Here is an 18,837-nt window from a genome sequence, read left to right as displayed (position 1 = left end):
AGTGAGTCAGCGGGTACCCCAGAGTCTGCACCCCACAACCCACCCCCCTGTCACCATGCCCACTCCTTGTCTATGTCACTCCAGTCAATTACCCCTCTCTGTTTACAAAGGTCTTGGACATCATTTAACATAAACATCAGAAACGATGGGAAGAAAGCAAGAGGGCTGACCTCAGCTTCATTCCCAACCTAACTGGTAGCCTAGTTATAATTCATCTTAAACTCTCTCAACACCTTTCAAACCTCACAATCAGCAGCTTTCTCTCAAATCCTTATTCTGATCTTTAATTAAAGTACCTCGAATGTCCCCTCCGAATGTAAGCTGCATACTTCACTTGGAATCTGCTGTCCTGCAAGATTCTCAATGGCAGGACAGGGGAAGTGTTCACATAGGAACACAAGGTCATTCAAGCCTTTATGTCTCTTCCATCCTTTCGGGCAGAGAGTTCCAGATCCCCACCACCCTCTGGGTCAAAACATTTCCCCTCGAATGCTCTTTAAACCTCCTGCCTCTGACCCTAATTATGTCCCCAGGTTATGGAGCCTCATACAAGGAGAATACCATCTTCCTATTCACTTTATCGAGGAAGATCAGAGGGACCTGGAGGGTATATATGCATTAATTATTGAAGGTGGCAGAACAGGTTGAGAGAACAGTTAATGAAGCACATAGTATCCTGGGCTTTGGCATCCTAGGGGCCAAGAGCAAGGAGGTTATGCTGAACTTGTATAAAACACTATTTCAGCCTCAGCTGGAGCATTGTGTCCAGTTCTGGGCACCGCACATTAGGAAGGATGTGGAGGCACTGGGAGAGTGCAGAAAAGATTCACGAGAATGGTTCCAGGGATGAAGGACTTCAGTTATAAAGACAGATTGGTGAAGTTAGGACTGTTTTCCTTGGAGAGGAAAAGGTTAAGAGTAAATTTGATAGAGGTAAAAACCACGAGGAGTCTGGACAGAGTGGATAGGAAGAAACTGTTCCCATTGGTGGAAGGATCGAGAACCAGACACTACAGATTTAAGATAATTGGTAAAAGATGCAATAGAGACATGAGGAAAAACTTTTTCATGCAGTGAGTGGTTAGGACCTGGAATGCACAGCCTGAGAGTGTGGTGGAGGCAGGTTCAATCAAGGCTTTCAAGAGGGAATTAGATCATCACCTTAAAAGGAAAAATGTGGAGGGCCACAGGGAGAATACAAGGGAGTGGCACAAGGTGAATTGTTCCTTCAGAGGGTCAGTACAGACATGATGGGATGAATGGCCTCCTTTAGTACTGTAGCCATCCTACGATCCTTTCCCTCATAATTTTAGACCCACTAGAGGTGACAGCACAGTGCTATACAGTAAAGGAAGAGTTGCTCTTGATGTGCTCAATATTGACTCTGGAGCCCATGAATTCCCAGGGCATCAGGTCAAACATGGGTAAGGAAACCTCCTGCGGATTACCAGCTGATCGATCAGTTCTCTGCCATGTTGAACAGCACTTGGAAGAAACACTGAGAGCCCAGACTGGGCTTCAGGTGGGGGCTCCAATTCCATCACAAAGAGTGGCTCAGAAGCACCACTACTAACCAAACCCTAAAGGACACATCTCCTCCACTTGGTCTTTTTCTCATTTATTCTTTCATGGGATGTGGGCGTCGCTGACAAGGCCAGACAAGGCATGTTGCCCATCCCTAATTGCCCTTGAACTGAGTGGTTTGCTAGGGCATTTAAGAGCCAATCACATTGCTGTGGGTCTGGGGTTACATGTAGGCCAGACCAGGTAAGGACAGCAGATTTCCTTCCCCAAAGGCCATTAGTGAACCAGATGGGTTTATATGATAATTGATGACGGTTTTGTGGTCACTATTACTGAGACTTCCTTTCAATCCAAATTTATTAATAAAATTTAAATTTCACAAGTTGGAATCCAAGTCCCCAAAGTATTAGCCTGGTTCTCTGGAGTACTAATCGTGTGACATTACCACTAGGGCCAATGTCTCCCCCTGCGGAAGGTGATGAAGGAGCCAACAAGAGGAAAGAGCCTACTTGACCTTGTCTTTGCCAATCTATGAGTTCTGATGCATCTGTCCCTTGGTAGGAATGACCACTGGGGAGACAAAGTCCCTTCTTCATATTGAGGATACCCTCCATCATGTTGTGTGGCACTACCAACGTGCTAAATGGGATAGATTTAGAAAAGATCTATCAGCAAAAAACTGGGCATCCATGAGGCGCTGTGGGCCATCAGCAGCAGCAGAATTGTACTCAAACACAATCTGTAACCTCATGGCCCAGCATATCCCCCACTCTACCATTACCATCAAGCCAGGGGATCAATCCTGGTTCAATGAAGAGTGCAGGAGGGCATGCCAGGAGCAGCACCAGGAATACCTAAAAATGAGGTGTCAACCTGGTGAAGCTACAGCACTGGGCTACTTGCATGGCAAACAGCATAAGCAGCAAGTGATAGATAGAACTAAGCAATCCCATAACCAATAGGTCAGATCTAAGCCCTGCCACATCCAGTCATGGATGGTGGTGGGCAATGAAACAACTCACTGGAGGAAGAGGCTCCACAATGTCCCCATCCTCAATGATGGGGGAGTCTATCTGTTATGTTTTACCAGGGGGTCACTTTGCTCATGAGCCGGTTGCAGGTTTATCTGTTGGCAGGTGAGTCAATTACAATATGCTGCAGATGCAGAGACTAATATGAAATGAAGCACATGGTATTTATTTGCACAGAGAACAGAGCATTCACACGATGTGTGCTTCTCCAACCAGACCCAACTCTAGACTAACATTAACATGGTAGCCCACGTTACACAGCTATTGGATCTAACAGTCACATGGTCAATCTGCTCACATTCTCTTAAAGGTGTATTACACCTCAGATTACCACATCCCTCCCCCTTTACTTGAAAGAGTATTTTACAATATATTAATTATTTGCATAAATGAACTATTTACAGATTCAGTGTCTTTGAAGGCTTTTTCAAATGTGTTGACTGTCATAGTTCTACGCCTTTCGATGGTTTATCTGAGTCCTCCCTCTCAGGAGTTATCTGTCCACTAGGTTTCCCTCTAGGAACGTGTATGTTTGTCTCTCTGACTCTCTCAGGCTCAACGGACCCTTCAGGTACTTCCAAAGCAAGAGGAGCTCCTTCCACATGTGGTGTAGGCTCCAACGGGAATGCTTGGTGCACCTTTATTTGTGGATCTGTTTCCCATTTCCTGAGGTGATTTACATGTCTCCTGATTATATGACCTTCAACCAATATGTGGTAGGACAGAGTTCCTGTCACTGCACTGACTTCACCTGATAGCCATTTGGCCCATCTCCAAAGTTCTTTGCAAAAACTGCTTCTCCTACAGTGAAGTTTCTTTCATGACTGTGGTAACCGTGTTCACTTTTCTGGGTCTCCTGATTTCTCTCTACCCTCCCCGCTAAATTCGACCCTATGAGGCTCAAATGTGCCCTGAGACGTCTCTTCATTAATAACTCCGCGGGGGCGATACCGGTGGTCGTATGTGGCTTAGTCCTATAGCTGAGTAGGAAACATGATAATCTAGTTGCTGTAAGAGTCCCTATCTAGTATTTTCATTCTGGCCTTGAAGGTCTGGATAGCCCTCTCGGCCAACCCATTGGATGCAGGGTGGGATGGCGGGGTCTTAACATGGGTTATACCCTTGAGACCTGTAAACCTTTGGAATTCCCCGCTGGTGAATGCCGTTCCATTATCAGACACTATTATCTCTGGTAAACCGTGTATCGCAAAACTCTGTTGCAATCTGTCTATGGTGGCGGTAGATGTGGGTGATCTTACCTCGTATACATCCATCCATTTGGAGTGAGCGTCTATAATCAGGAGGAACATTGTGCCCAAAAAAGGCCCCACATAGTCAATGTGGAGGTTGACCCATGGCCTTCCAGGCCATTCCCAGGGATGCAGTGAAACAGGAGGAGGTAATTTCTGTACCTGTTGGCACTGCCTGCAACTCTTGACCATGTTTCCGATTTCAGTGTCCACCCCTGACCACCATAAGTAGCTGCGCACCAACGTTTTCATTCTGGAAATGCTGGGGTGAGCGCTGTGCAATTCTATCAATAATGGTTATCTTCCTCTGGGAGGCACAATGACTCTCGCTCCCCACAGCAAGATGCCATCCTGGCAGGTGAGCTCGAATCTCCTATTAAAATAGGGCTTTGTTTCGTCCGACTTTGGCTCGTTAGACCATCCCTGTAAGACTTGTTCCCTTACGTGAGACAAAACTGGATCGTGGTCTGTCCATTCTCTGATCTGTTTGACATTCACTGGTGATGAATCCAGAAAGTTTAATAACAAGACAAGTTCTTGAGTGATGGGGGCGTTCCCATTGCTGTCCTTCAGGGGTAATCGGCTCAGCGCGTCGGCATTGGCAATCTGGCTTCCCGGCCAGTGGATAAAAGTATATTCATAAGCAGCTAGAATCAGTGCCCAGCTCTGGATGTGTGTCCAGGCGATTGGGGCTATTGCCTTGTCTTCTCCAAACAAGCCTAGTAGTGGCTTGTGGTCGGATACGATGGTGAAGTGATGACCATGGATGTGTTGGTTTTCTTTCTCTGTGAGGGTCTTCGTTCTGCCACACTGAGTGTTCTTGAGACGTGACCAATGAGCCAGTCGGAGCCATTGGCCATCCGGTGGGAGAGTCCCGCCCCTATTCCGTAAGGGGATGCATCGCAGGTTAAAATTAATGATTTCTTTGGGTCAAAATGTACCAACAGGGCCGATGAATGTAGTAACTGCTTTACTGCTGTAAAAGCTTGTTGTTGTGGGGCTTGCAAAGTCCACCTGTGGTTGTTGTTGAGTAACCTGTATAATGGAGTCAGTACTGGCGACAAATTTGGGAGAAAATGACCATAATAGTTCATCATTCCGAAGAAGAACTTGAGTTTTGTGACATTTTTCAGGGACGGTGCCTCACGAGTAGCTCTCACCTGGTCTCCTACTGGGTGAAGGCCCTGCAAGTTGACCTTATGACCCACGTAAATCACTTCCTTTGCCTGGAAGATACATTTTTCCATTTTCCCTCCATCTTGTGAGAAAGTCTTCAATGCCTCTTCCAACTTAGCCAGGTGTACTTCATCAGTTAGTCCTCTTACTAGGACATCATCGAGATAAACCAGCACCCCAGGTAGATCTTGGAGCAAACTTTCTATTGTCTGTTAGAAAATGGCACAAGCTGTTGAGACTCCGAAGGGTAACCGGGTAAACTGGTATAACCCCCTGTGTCAGTTGATGGTCACAAAATCCCGAGAGGCCTTTTCTAGTTTGACTTGCTGGTGAGTGTGGCTCATGTCGGGTTTTGTATAGGCTGTTTCCCTGCCATCCTGGAGTACAATTCATTAATTTTCAGGACAGGATGCCTATCAAGTCTGGCTACTTTGTTAATGCTCAACTTGTAGTCCCCACTTATTCACACACTCTGGTCAGGCTTTAGTACTGGAACTATGGACATTCGGAAAATTGTACGGGTTGTAAGACTCCCAACCTTCCCAGCCTGTCCAATTCAACATCAACTTTTTCTCCTAATGCAGAGGGGACTGGCCCCACCTTCAAATATCTGGGGGTTGCTCCGGGATCCATGTGGATTTTAGCTTGCAGTCCCTGAATCTTCCCAAGCTCTTCCCTGACACAGAGGCATATTCCTGTAATAATTCTTACAGATCTATCGGCCTGAGTTGAAAAATCTCCGTCCACTCCAACTTTATTTCCTTAAGCCAGTTCCGACCAAGTAGAGCTGGACCTTTCCCTGCTACCACTGTCAGGGGTAGATTAGCAGACTGGGTTCCATATCGCACTGGGACCTTGCATATACCCTTTATGTTTTCGCCAGTATATGTCTTTCATCTAGCATGTGAGTTTTCCAGCTTTAGTGAGTGGCCTCCTTCATTCAGATACTTAAACGTGCGTTCCCCTGTGACTGTTGTGGATGTGCCTGTATCTACCTTCTTTCAAATGGGTTTCCTGTTGACTTCTACTGTCACGTAGATTGGCTCTGTTTTCATTTTTAAGTTGTGTCACGAGTAAATATCTGACTCTGTTTCTCCTGGTTCCTCCATTATATAAATTTCACGACTTCTGCCTTTTGGTTTGAAATTTGGCCTCCACCGTTCTTTACAAAATCGCACAATGTGCCCATTGCGATGGCAGTAGAAACACTCTATTTTTCTGAATTGCCGGTTTTTTGCAGACTGTCTGGTTGCAATTCCGCTATTATTAGTGTGGTTTTTATCTGTTAAACCTTTGCTTTTTGCTGGTCTGTTAATGGTGCCTGTTCCCCACCTTTCCACAGATTCCTGTGTTTCCGCACCATTTCTAGCCGACACCTCCCTCCCAATGTGAAGGACGGAGCCATTTTGTGCTCCCTGATTGCTTCCGAACCCCTGAGCGTGTCTCCATTGCGAGCGCCAACTCCAGCACCTTGTTAAAGTCTAAACCTGTTTCTGACAACAACCTTTTTTGAATGGCGTCTTCATTAATCCCACACACTAATCGGTTCCTTAACATGTTGTTAATCAATGTCCCGAACTCTCAGTGCTCTGTTGGTTGTTTTAAGGCTGCTACGTAGCAAGCGGCTGCCTCTCCAGGGGCGCCACACCTTGAATTGAATTTAAAATGCTGCCTTGTTACTGAGGGTTTCAGCTGAATGTGGCTTTTCACAAGATTCACCAACTGATGATGCTCTTGGATTCTGGGGTGCTGAGTGGCGTTAGACTACAAATTAGGCCGTATGTTTTACTGACACATGTCAATAAGAGGATCGCTCGCCTCTTCTCCTCCCCCGATATTTCATTGGCCGAAAAGAAAAACGTGAGGCGTTCAATATAATGTGACCAGTCATCGGTGGTCTGTTCAAACAGTTCGATGCGGCCAAATTGTGGTATACTGGTGGGCGATAAGTTCAACAACTATGGTGTGTCCTTATAATTGTAATGTACTTACAATCGGCCTGCAGGGCATGGCTGATTCACTACAGTTGAGTTTTCATGGCTTCCCTTGGTGTCATCGACTGACTGTGTTTTGCCTCATCGCCAGTTGTTATGTTTTACCAGGGGGCCGCTTTGCCCTCGAGCCAGTTGCATGTTTATCTGTCGGCAGGTGAGTCGATTACAATATATGGCAGATGCAGAGACTAATATGAAGTGAAGCACATACTGTTTATTTACACAGACAACAGAGCATTAACATGATGTGCACTTCTCCAGCCAGACCCTACTCTAGAGTAACAATAACATTGTCGCCCACGCTACACAGCTATTGGGTCTTACAGTCATGTGGTCGATCTGCTCACACTCTCTTAAAGGTGTATTACACTTCAGCTTACCACACCATCACATCAGTGCAAAGGATAAGATTGGAGCATTTCCTACAATCTTCAGCCAGAAGTGCCGAGTGGATGATCCATCTCCGCCTCCTCCGGAGGTCCCCAGCATCACAGATGCCAGTCTTCAGCCAATTCAATTCACTCCATGCAGTATCAAGAAATGGCTGAAGACACTGGATACTGCAAAGGCTATGGGCACTGACAATATTCCGACAATAGTGCTGAAGACGTCTGCTCCAGAACTTGCCGTGCCCCTAGCCAAGCTGTTCCAGTACAGCTACAACACTGGCATCTACCCGGCTATGTGGAAAATTGCCCAGTTATGTCCTGTACACAAAAAGCAGAACAAATTCAACCCGGCCAATTACCGCCCCATCAGTCTACTCTCAATCATGAGTAAAGTGATGGAAGGGTCATTAACAGTGCTATCAAGCGGCACTTGCTTAGCAATAACCTGCTCACTGACGCCCAGTTTGGGTTCCACCAGGGTCACTCAGCTCCTGACCTCATTACAGCCTTGGTTCAAACATGGACAAAGGAGTTGAACTCCTGAGGTGAGGTGAGAGTGACTGCCCTTGACATCAAGGCAGCATTTGACCGAGTGTGGCTTCAAGGAGCCCTAGCAAAATTGGAGTCAATGGGAATCAGGGGGAAAACCCTCTATTGGTTGGAGTCATGCCCAGCACAAAGGAAGATGGTTGTGGTTGTAGGAGGACATACTGAGGCCACAGCTCCTGTCACCTCCTGACTCCCCAAAGCCTGTCCACCATCTACAAGGCACAAGTCAGGAGTGTGATGGAATACTCCCCACTTGCCTGGATGAGTGCAGCTCCCACAACACTCAAGAAGTTCAACACCATCCAGGACAAAGCAGACACTTGATTGACACCCCGTGCACACAAACATACAAACACACGAATTAGGAGCAGGAGTAGGCCACTCGGCCCCTCAAGCCTGCCCCACCATCCAATAAACTCATGGCTGATTTAATTTTAACCTCAACCCCACATTCCCACCTACCCCCAATAACATTTCATCCCCTTATTAATCAAGAATCTATGTAGCTGTGCCTTAAAAATATTCAAAGACTCTGCTTCCACCACCTATTGAGGAAGAGAGTTCCAAAGACTCACAACCCTCTGAGAGAAAAAAATTTATCTTCATCTCTGTCTTAAATGGGTGACCCCTTATTTTTAAACAGTGACCCCTAGTTCTAGGTTCTCCCAGAATAGGAAACGTCCTCTCCACATCCACCCTGTCAAGACCCCCTCAGGATCTTATATGTTTCAATAAAGTCACCTCTTACTCTTCTAAACTCCAGTGGACACAAGCCTGTCCAAGCTTTCCTCATAAAATAACCCGCATATCCCAGGTATTAATCTGGTAAATCTTCTCTGAACTGCTTCCAATACATTTACATCCTTCCGTAAATAAGGAGATGAACACTTTTATCTTTTTAAAAATTCATTTATGGGATGTGGGCTTCGCTGGCTGGGCCAGCATTTATTGCCCATCCCTAGTTGCCCTTGAGAAAGTGGTGGTGAGCCACAGTATTTATATGGCTAGTCCAGTTCAGTTTTTGGTCAATGGTAACCCCCAGGTTGTTGATAGTGGGGGATTCAGCGATGTCTTGGTTGATGCCGGGTGATTTGTCCAGTTTCATTCCTTTTTGGCTTTGTGGTGGTTTGATACAACTGAGTGGCTTGCTAAGACATTTCAGAGGGCATTTAAGAATCAACCACAATGCTGTGGGTCTGGAGTCACATGTAGGCCAGACCGGGTAAGGAGGACAGATTTCCTTCCCCAAAGGACATTAATGAACCAGATAGTTTTTAATGACAATTGACAAATGTTTCATGTACATCACCAGACCTTTAATTCCAGATTTGTATTGAATTCAAATTCCATCGCCTGCCATGTTGGGAATGGAACCCGGGTCCCCAGAGCATTACCCTGGTCTTAAACACAATCTTCTCTCCCTTCAACTGAATGTAAAATTCAATCATATTATATTCGCTGTTACCTAGGGGCACTTTCACTGTGAGGTCATTAATTAATCTTATCTTGTTGCACAATACCAGGCCTAGTATAACCTGCTCTCTGGTTGGCTCCAGAACGTGCTGTTCTAAGAAACTACCCTGAAAACGTTATATGAATTCATCATCTAGGCTACCTTTGCCCATTTGATTTTTCCAGCCTATATGTAGACTAAAATTCCCATGATTCCCCCCCACCCCATCCACCACCTTAAACATTCATTCCCTCCACCACCGACGCACAGTAGCAGCGGTGTGTGTACCATATATAAGATGCACTGCAGGAACTCAGCAAGGCTCCTTCAACAGCACTTTCCAAACTCATGAGCTCTAACACCAGCTGGATGCCACTAAACTAAAACTCGTTCTTGAGAAAGTGAACACGAAAGCTCAGGACCAATGGCCCCCCCTTTCACATTTGGTCTAAAACCTCAAGACACACAAGCCATGTATTTAACTGCCATCCCAGACACAGCTAGGGATTGCAGCTGGGTGAGACTTGTCACAGACATACATAATTAAGTGGCATGGTTATGTTAAAATATAGAGTTACACGGACCGAATCAATAAATGGGAGCAGGATTTGGTGTTTGTGGCTCTGTTTGCTGACAGCATAACAGTTTGTCAATCAGCAGGAGAGTGGTAGCTAGACTCCTGTGCACAGAGATGTTATTTCTGCTTCAGTTGTGAGCAGGAACAGGCTGATGCATGTTGCGTGTTATGTTTAATGGCGAAGAGATCAGGTGCAGTGAAACTCCTGCACTATGTGAGCTTTTCAACATTCAAAGGTTTCACTGAGCAAGCTGGAGTTTTTTTTTTAACATTTAGTGTTGGAAAAGTGTTTATTCCGCACTCTCCACTCTGCCGGGAGGACAGGAAGGTCACGACCCTGCTGTGTGTTATCTCCCGTAGAGTCTGCCTGAGTTCGGGAAGTGAACAGCAGAGAGAAGGTGACCTCAATTGCCACCTCAATAAATGTCACACAGAAAAAAAATCGTGCCTGAAATCTGCAGACGTAAAACACCAGAGTTTCCTGCAGCCGCCAAGCTGCCTTGCCACAGCGAGAGTGCCGGGAGCAGGGGGAGATGTGTCAAAAGATTTTGTACGCTACATCTTGTAGAATCATGGAGTCATTACGGCACAGAAGAAGTCCATTCGGCCCACTAGGCCCGTGCTGGCTCTCTGTAGAGCAATCCAGTCAGTCCCATTCCCCCGAGCTACCCCCATAGCCCCACAAGCCTATTTCCATCAAGTGTCCATCCAATTTCCTTTTGAAATCATTGTTTCCGCTTCCACTGCTCCCGTGGGCAGCGAGTTCCAAGTCATTATCACTCGCTTTATAAAAAGTCTCTTCTTTGCTCCCCCCCCCGGGTTAAACCTGTGTCCACCTCGTGCTATCAGCTCATGGGAACTGCTTTTTCCACCTTGTCTATACCTGTTGTAATCTTGCACATCCCTATCAAATCTCCCCTCAATCTCCTTTGCTCCTAGGAGAACAATCCCAGCTTCTCCAACTTAACCTTGTAGCTAAAATCACTCATCCCTGGAACCGTTTGGGTAAATCTCCTCCGCACCCTCTCAAGGGCCATCAGGTGGGGAGGCAGTGGCATAGTGGTATTGCCATTGACTAGTATACCAGAGGCCCAGCATAATACTCTGGGGATCTGGGTTCAAATCCCACCATAGCAAATAGGGAAATTTGGATTCAATAAAAATTTGGAATTAAAAGCCTGAAGATGACTATGAATCAATTGTTGTAAAAGCCCATCTGGTACACTAATGCCCTTTAGGGAAGGAAATTTGCTTGCCTTGCCTACATGTGACTCCAGACCCACAACAACATGGTTGACTCTTAAATGCCCTCTGAACAAGGGTAATTAGGGGAGTGCAATAAATACTGGCCTAGCCAATGATGCCCATGAACAAGTAATTTTTAAAAATCCCTCCCTAAAGGGAAGGAACTGGGCACAATATTCTAAGGTTCCGCATACTTTTGTACTCAATGATGAATATTAATGAAGACTAGGATTCCATATCTTTGCCAGCCATTCTCTCAATATGTCCTGCCACCTTCAAAGATCGATGTACATGTACCCCCAGGTCCCTCTGTCCCTGCACACTCTTTAGAACTGTGTCATTCAGCCTATATTGCCTCTGCCTGTCCCTTATGCTAAAATGCAACACCTCACACTTCCCTGTATTCAACTCCACCTGCCACTTGCCTGCCCATTCTGCTAGCCTATCTATGTCCTGATTGGTATCATCCTCACTGTTTGCCTCACCGCCAAGTTTGGGATCATCAGCAAATTTTGAAATTTAACTCTGTATTTCCATATCCAATAAAAGCAGTGCTCCTATCACTGACCAATGGGGATGACCACTGTCTACCATCCTCCAGTCTGAAAGACAACCATTTACCACCACTCGCTGTTCCCTGTCCTTAAACCAGTTTTCTATCCAAGCTGACACTGACCCTCCTATTCCATGAGCCTCAAAGTTATTAACCAGCCTTTTATGTGATACTTTGTCAAAAGCTTTCTTAAAATCCATGTAAACAGCATCCACTACATTCCCTTCATCAACCTTCTCTGCTACTTCATCAAAAAATTCAATTTGATCAGTCAAACACAATCTGTCTTTTACAAATCCGAGCTGACTCTCCTTAATTAACACAAATCTCTCCGTCTTTCCCAGATTATTGTTTCTAAAACCTTACCCACCACTGATGTTAAACTGACTGCTCTGTAGTTACTCGGACTGTCCTTAGACCTTTTCTTGAATGAGGGTGTCACATTAGCAACTCTCCATCCTCTTTGTCTAGTGAAGATGGGAAGATTTTGACAAGTCCTTCCATTATCTCCACCTCCATTCCCTTCAGCAACCTGGGAAGTAAACCATACGGACCAGGCGATGCATCTGTCCATGACAGTATCGGTAGGAATGACCACTGCACAGTCGTTGTAGCCTCCATCGTGTTGTGTGGCACTACCACCATGATAAATAGGATAGATTTCAAACAGATCCAGCAACTCAAGACTGAGTATCCATGAGGGATTGTGGGCCATCAGCAGCAACAGAATTGTACTCAAACACAATCTGTAACCTCATGGCCCAGCATATCCCCCACTCTACCATTACCATCAAACCAGGGGATCAACCCTGGTTCAATGAAGAGTGCAGGAGGGCATGCCAGGAGCAGCACCAGGCATACCTAAAAATGAGGTGTCAACCTGGTGAAGCTATAACACAGGACTACTTGTGTGCCAGAAAGCATAAGCAGCAAGCAATAGACAGAGCTAAGCGACCCCGCAACCAACGGTATCAGATCTAAGCTCTGCAGCCCTGTCACATCCTGTCATGGATGGTCGTGGACAATTAAACAACTCACTGGAGGAGGACACTCCACAAATATCCCCATCCTCAATGATGGGGGAGCCCCGCACATCAGTGCAAAAGATAAGGCTGAAGCATTTGCTACAATCATCAGCCAGAGGTGCCGAGTGGATGATCCATCTCGACCTCCTCCGGAGGTCCTCAGCATCACAGGTGCCAGTCTTCAGCCAATTCGATTCACTCCATGTGATATCAAAACATGGCTGAAGGCACTGGAAACTGCAAAGGCTATGGGCCCTGACAATATTCCAGCAACATACTTGTGCTTCAGAACTTGCCGTGCTCCTAGCCAAGCTGTTCCAGTACAGCCACAACACTGGCATCTACCCGGCTATGTGGAAAATTGCCCAGGTATGTCCTGTACACAAAAATCAGGGCAAATACAACCCGGTCAATTACCACCCCGTCAGTCTACTCTCGATCATCAGTAAAGTGATGGAAGGGGTCATCAACAGTGCTATCAAGTTGCACTTGCTTAGCAATAACCTGCTCACTGATGCCCATTTGGGTTCTGCCAGGATCACTCAATTCCCTCCTCATTACAGCCTTGGTTCAAACATGGACAAAAGAGATGAACTCCCGAGGTGAGGTGAGAGTGACTGCCCTTGACATCAAGGCCGCACTTGACCGAGTGTGGCATCAAGGAGCCCGAGCAAAACTGGAGTCAATGGGAATCGGGGGAAAACTCTTCGCTGGTTGGAGTCATACCCAGCACAAAGGAAGATGGTTGTGGTTGTTGGAGGTCAATCATCTCAGCTCCAGGACATCACTGCAGGAGTTCCTCAGGGTAGTGTCCTCAGCCCAACCATCTTCAGCTGCTTCATCAATGACCTTCCTTCCATCATAAGGTCAGAAGTGGGGATGTTTGCTGATAATTGCACAGTGTTCAGCACCATTCACAACTCCTCAGATACTGAAGCAATCCATGTCCAAATGCCGCAAGACCTGGACAATATCCAAGCTTGGGCTGACAATTGGCAAGTAACATTCACGCCACAGAAGTGCCAGGCAATAACCATCTCCAACAAGAGAGAATCTAGCCATCGCCCCTTGAAATTCAATGGCATTACCATCACTGAATCCCCCACTATCAACATCCGGGGGGTTACCATTGACCAGAAACTGAACTGGACTAGCCATATAAATACTGTGGTTACAAGAGCAGGTCAGAGGCTGGGAATCATGCGACGAGTAACTCACCTCCTGACTCCCCAAAGCCTGTCCACCATCTACAAGGAACAGATCAGGATGGTGATGGAATACTCTCCACTTGCCTGGATGAGTGCATCTTCCACAACACTCAAGAAGCTCGACACCATCCAGGACAAAGCAGCTCCGCTTGATTGGCACCACACCCACAAACATTCACTCCTTCCACCACCGACGCACAGTAGCAGCAGTGTGTACCATCTACAAGATGCACTGCAGGAACTCACCAAGGCTCCTTAGACAGCACTTTCCAAACCCACGACCGCTACCATCTAGAAGGTCAAAGGCAGTAGATAGATGAGAACACCACCACCTGGAAGTTCCCCTCCAAGCCACTCACCATCCTGACTTGAAAATATATCGCCGTTCCTTCACTGTCACTGGGTCAAAATCCTGGAACTCCCTCTCTAACAGCACTGTGGGTGTACCTACACTACATGGACTGCAGCGGTTCAAGAAGACAGCTCACCACCACCTTCTCAAGGGCAACTAGGGATGGGCAATAAATGCTGGACCAGCCAGCGAAGCCCCACATCCCATGAATGCATAAAAAAAAATATTGTACATAATACTCCAGCTGTGGCCTCTCCAATGCTCTGTATAACTGAAGCATAAACTCACTACTTTTGTATTTAATTTCACTCACAATAAATGATAACATTCTATTAGCTTTCCTAAGTATTTGCTGTACCTGAATACTAGCCTTTTGTGATTCATGCACTCGGCCACCCAAATCCCTCTGAACCTCAAATGGAACCTCAAAGGTAATAATCTCAGGATTATTAACTGAGCCACATGCAAACTTGCATCGGGCAACAAGATTAGGAAGATGAACGTGTGGTTCAAAGACTGATGTGGGAGAAGTGGGATCTGGTTCGTGGGTCACTCACACCAGAACTAGGGAAAGTGGGGACTGTGCCAATGGGACAGCAGACTATTCCTGAACCATGCTAAGTAGCATGTAGAGAGAGTATTAAACTAAATAGCTGGGGCAAGGGGTCAAATTTAAGAATATGTAGTAAATCAAAGAGTAGAGACAAGGCAACAGAAAAAGGTATTAATATCATGAAGCTATTAATGTACACAATATTATTGGAAAATATTTTTCTTTTAAAATAGAGGTTTAGTCTGTGAGTGTGTCTTAGTTGGATTAAAACCAGCTTTGATGTGTACTAGTTTTGATATGTAAGAGAGGTAGAGTGCATTTGCATTTCTTGAATAGAGCATTCAAGAAGTGGGGTGAATTCTGGCACCTAGCTAGCAGAGACCAAGCAATATGTTTATATTACTAATAAACTTGGTACTATGAAAGAGGTTTTATTGTTAGAAGAGGTGGAGTTCAAGGAGGCTGGTGATACAATGAGAATTTACATTCAATGAGCTGTGCTAGAGATAACTTCAGCAGTTTTGTGTGTGTAGGGCAGAGGCAATGTAAGATTATAGTAGCTGTAAGCCTCCAACTGTCTCCACAGGAACCAAAGTGAAAGGAATCTCATTTTTAATTCATAAGGTGAAAATGCTTTGCCTGGTGTCTGGGTAAGTCTATGGGTTGCTGTTGCCTTAATGGAGATTAGTTTGGGAATTTGTTAAAAGTTATGATAGTAGTAATTTGTAGCCATGTGTATATATTTAACTTGTGTAAATTAGTAAAATGTTTCATTTAGTTTAATATAAAACCTCTTGAGAACTGGTGGTCTGATTCCTGAATTTAGAGTTGCATCTCAAACATACCACTTAAAAATAAAGGTTATGACAGTTGTTTAAAGTTTCCCTCTGGGCTTTTTAAATAACTCAGCTTTACCAAACTGCTGGGCCGTAATTAATATGGGAAAGGATAAACAGACCGTGACAGGAAGGGGCAGAGTACAAATCTAAGAGTAAATCATTAGATAAGGCTCAAGATCACAAAAATAATGGAAGGACAAAACTAAAGGCTCTGTATCTGAATGCACATAGCATTCAAAATGAAACAGATGAACTGAGAGCTCAAATAGAAACAAATCAGTATGATCTAATAGTCATTACAGAGACATGGCTGCAGGGTGACATAGATTTGGACTTAAATATCGAAGGCTATGTGACATTTAGGAAGGACAGGAAGCTGGGAAAAGGTGGAGAGATGGCTCTGTTAATTAATGATGATATTAGCACATTAGAGAGGGATGACCTAAGTTCAGGAAACCAGGATGTAGAAACGGTTTGGGTAGAAAGGTGAGAAGTCACTTGTTGGAGTGGTGTACAGGCCCCCTAACAGTAATCATACAGTAGGACAGGGTATGAAGGAAGAAATAATAAGAACTTATCAGAAAAGTGCAGCAAAAATCATAGGGGATTTTAATCTGCACATAGACAGAGAAAATCAGATGGGCAAAGGAGCCTCAGTGAAGAGTTCATGGAATGTTTTTGGGATAGTTTCTTAGAAGAGCATGTTCTGTAGCCAACCAGAGAGCAGGCTATACTAAACCTGGTATAGTGCAAAAAAAAATGGGATTAATTGATGACCTCCTAATGAAGTGCTAGGTAGCAGTGATCATAATATGATTGAATTTTACATTGAGTTTGAGGGAGAGGAGAGTGGTTCCAAGACTAGTATTTTAAACTTAAATAAGGACAATTATGAGGGCATGAAAGCTGAGCTAGCTAAAGTGAACTGGTAAATGAGGTTAAGGGATAGGTCAATCGAGATGCATTGTAAGACATTTAAAGGGATATTTCAGAATATACAGAATAGACACAAACCAATGAGACAGAAAAATGCCAAGGGGAGGACCCACCATCCGTGATTAACTAAATAAATTAAGGATATTATCAAGCTTAAAGAAAAAGTAGAAAATCGTGCAAGGATGGCTGGCAGGTCAGAAGATTGGGCAGAATATAAAAACTAGCAAAGAATGCCTAAAATATTAATAAGGAGGGAAAAATTAGAATACAAAAGAAAGCAAGCTAGAAATATAAAGACAGATAGTAAGAGGTTCTACCGATATTTTAAAAAGAAAAGAGTTAACAAAGTGAGCGTTTGTCCTCTAGAAAGTGAGCCAGGGGAATTAATACTGGAAAATAAGGAAATAGCAGATGAATTGAACAGATATTTTACATTGGTCTTCACTATAGAGGATACAAGTAACATCCCAGAAATAGCTATAAATCAGGAATTGGGAGGGAGAGAGAAACTCAAGAAAATTACAATCACCAGGAGAGTGGTACTGAGCAAATTGTTGGAGCTGTGGGCTTTAATTTTCCGAAACTTTCTAGATTCGGGAAAGTTTCCATTAGATTGGAAAATAGTGAATGTAACTCCTTTATTCAAAAAGGGAGGGGGACAGAAAACAGGAAACTACAGGCCAGTTAGCTTAACGTCTGTCATAGGGAACATGTTAGAAGCTATTATTAATGATATTAGGGGCACTTGGAAAAATTCAAGGTAATCAGGCAGAGTCAACATGGTTTTGTAAAAGGGAAACCATGTTTAACCAATTTATTGGAGTTCTTTGAGGGAATAACATGTGTTGTGGATAAAGGGGGAAACCAGTGGATGGACTGTACTTAGATTTCCAGAAGGCATTTGTCATGTTTGACAAATTTGCTAGAGTTTTTGAGAATGTAACAAGCAAAGTTGATAAAGGGGAGCAGGTAGATGTTGTGTATTTGGATTTCCAGAAGGTATTCGATAAGATGTCACATAAAAGGTTATTGCACAAGATAGGAGCTCACGGTATTTGGGGGTAATGTATTAGCATGGATTGAGGATTGGTTAACACCCAGAAGGCAGAGAATCAGGATTAATTGGTCTTTTTCAGGTTGGAAAGACGTAACTAGTGGAGTGCCACAAGGATCAGTCCTAGGGCCTCAATTATTTACTATCTATATTAATGACTTGCAGGAGAGGGCAGAATGTAATGTATCCAAATTTGCTGACAATACAAAAATAGGTGGGAAGGCATGTTGTGACGGGAACATAAGGAATCTGCAAGGGGATTATAGATAGATTGAGTGAGTGGGCAAAAACTTGGCAGATGGAGTTTAATGTAGGAAAGTGTGAGGTCATGCACTTTGGTAGAAAGAATCAAAAGGCAGACTATTATTTAAATGGAGAGAGACTCCAAAAAAGTGCAGCACAGAGGGATCAGGGTGTTCTTGTGCATGAAACACAAACAGTTAGCTTGCAGGTGCAGCAAGTAATTCAGAAGGCAAATGGAATTTTGGTCTGTATTGCTGGGGGGTTGGAGTTTAAAAATAGGGAAGTCTTGTTACAACTGTACAGGGTGTTGGTGAGGCCGCACCTGGAGTACTGTGTACAGTTTTGGTCCCCGTATTTAAGAAAGGATATACTGGCATTGGAGGCAGTTCAAAAGAGATTCACTAGGCTGATTCCTGGGATGAACAAGGAAGTATTCAATGAACGGCATGACACTAGGAAGTTCTGAGGAACAAAGGGACCTTGGCGTGTGTGTCCAAAGATCTCTGAAGGCGGAGGGGCATGTTAGTGAGGTGGTGAAAAAGGCATATGGGACACTTGTCTTTATCAATCGAGGCATAGATTACAAAAGTAGGGAGGTCATGTTGGAGTTGTATAGAACCTTGTGAGGCCACAGCTGGAGTACTGTGTGCAGTTCTGGTCGCCACATTATAGGAAGGATGTGATTGCACTGAAGGGGTGCAGAGGAGATTCACCAGGATGTTGCCCGGTATGAAACATTTAAATTATGAAGAGAGGTTGGATAGACTTGGGTTGTTTTTGTTGGAGCAGAGAAGACTGAGGGGCGACCTGATCGTGGTATACAAGATTATGAGGGGCATGGACAGGGTGGATAGGGAGCAGCTGTTCCCCTTAGTTGAAGGGTCAG

General features: G+C 44.7%; 1 protein-coding gene across 1 annotated transcript in view; it reads left to right on the top strand.

The window, feature by feature from the left end:
• LOC144686231 (SPRY domain-containing protein 3-like) overlaps positions 1–18,837 on the top strand; it is a 1,189,784-nt gene that overhangs the window by 84,836 nt on the left and 1,086,111 nt on the right. The gene's annotated exons all lie outside the window — the stretch shown is intronic.

Source organism: Cetorhinus maximus, chromosome 11, assembly GCF_964194155.1.
Source record: "Cetorhinus maximus chromosome 11, sCetMax3.hap1.1, whole genome shotgun sequence".
Lineage (NCBI taxonomy): Eukaryota > Metazoa > Chordata > Chondrichthyes > Lamniformes > Cetorhinidae > Cetorhinus > Cetorhinus maximus.
This window is presented reverse-complemented; position numbering and strand designations above follow the sequence as displayed.